Genomic DNA, 2,039 nt, shown 5'->3' on the forward strand with positions numbered 1-2,039 from the left:
CACCTCTAGTGAGCACCTCGACTCCAACCAAATGGATTGGCAACTGTCACGAACAACTAGCACAAGGCTCTGCATCAGCCTCAAGCCCCTGACTCCCTCATACAAGCCCTTCTCCAACAGTCACCTCTATCCCCCCTCTATCACTCCAAGTGAGAACCGGCTCCTTGCAAGTGACACAACTCCCTCTTCTTAGGCTAGCCAATGGACTGCATCTTCACCATACCTTCACACTCAAAGGCCAGACAAGCTCTATCGACCAGCTGAGCAGAGCAACCCATGCATCATCTACCTACCAACTAAGCAACCACACCACAAGAACCAGCGTTGCCAGCAACGAGTCTACAGGTCCGAAGGCTACCACTCTCAGTGGCTCTTGAAGGCACCCAGCAAGCGGCTGAGCGATGATGATTGCGTCTTCCTACATAAGCTGAGGGGTAGAGCATGGCCACAGTGACCTATGGAGAAGTGTAGGGAGACCTGAGTCACTTGAAGGCGATCGAGGGCGACGAGCGGCTATGTCTACAAGTAACCACTCAGCTGCAAAAGAGAGAGACGATGATGAGAAAGAGCTTCTTTCTTGTAGAATGGTAAACCAATCCTCCCTCTGGTTTCAAGCTCAGTCTCGGCTCTCCACCGCGTTGCTGCAAATCTTCTCTCTTTTCTTTAAGGTTGTAAAGCTTAGGACACATGGCAGTAGAGGGTAAAAACACGTAGCAGGATAAGATGAAACCATGGTTAAGTTAATTCACCAGCAATAACCATGGTTAGGGTAAGATTAGTTAAGTGCCACCTAAGCACATAGCCCGTGCCAAGCACATTATGGAATTTAGCATGTGAATCTCTATGCCACATCATCAAGGCCCCCTCTTCTTCACAAAAACTTCGACAAGCTGTAACTTCCAATCTAGGAAGAATTTGCACACGCTCCAAAAAGGAAAGTGATCGCCTTTTCGAGCTCTACGTGCATGTTAGATCATAATCATTGTTAGCAATTAGACACTACCAATATTGAAAGAAATCAATTGGTAAGACCTTTGTAATAAATGGAAAAGCAACGCATGAACGCAAAAAGCATGCCAGAAGCACAAGTGCATGAGATGACCATAGCCTAAAACATGGCATCCACACATAAAGTGTTAAGGCACATGGTAGAACAAAGCATCATGCATCAAGCAACATCAAGTAAAGAAGAGAACGCCATCGAAATCAAGCATTGAGAAGCAACATCCTTTCCACCTTCAGCCCATATGTTTGTAATCAAACCTGGCCACCTGAGAGTAGCTATGAAAGCACCCAGGGGAGGTATTGACATGTAAACTCACATCTGACCATCTTGCAGTAGCCAAAGGATCATGGCACCAAGGGGAGGTGTTGAGATCTGGTGCCATGCGCACATGAATTAGAGGCTAAGGTATTGTATAGGAAAGAATCAAAGAAGCCACCCTAGGATGTGGACTACATGAATTGGAGATGTGGATTGAGGATATCCACAAGGAGAGATGTGGATGAGAGGATCCCACATGTGTTGACTATTCAAAGGGCACTCTCTATATAAGAGGCCTTTCATGTATTGTTGAGTAAAAAGAGAGAAATGCACACTCACTCAAGATTTTGTTTATAAGTCCAAGCTAATCTATCTTGGAACCTAATTGACTTGAGATACATGTCATGAGCACTCTCTTCATTATGTTTCCACATCGGTTCCATCTGCCTTAGAGCACTCCATAGATCTTGAGGCACACATGTTTTCTCATCAAGTACATCGTGTGACAATGTGATGATGTAAGGAAAGGCAATGTACTATTTTCTTTTTAGTTTTAGTTTCTTTCCAAATATTGAGAAGTTACATGTAATTTGCATCAAACAAGCTTATACTTCTTGTAACATATATGAATTAATAATTACAAGCATAGCTCTTGCAATTCTTTGGAACAAGAAATAGTCTTCAAAGTTCCTTCTCTATAATCTCTCTATAATGTCAGTTTATATTAGGGGAGAAATGGGGTCTCAAAAGGGCCTCATAAGGAATGGATTAGGAG

Source organism: Dipteris shenzhenensis, chromosome 13, assembly GCF_047967505.1.
Source record: "Dipteris shenzhenensis isolate YYH24624 ecotype China chromosome 13, Dip_SZ_1.0, whole genome shotgun sequence".
NCBI classification, from domain to species: Eukaryota; Viridiplantae; Streptophyta; class Polypodiopsida; order Gleicheniales; family Dipteridaceae; genus Dipteris; species Dipteris shenzhenensis.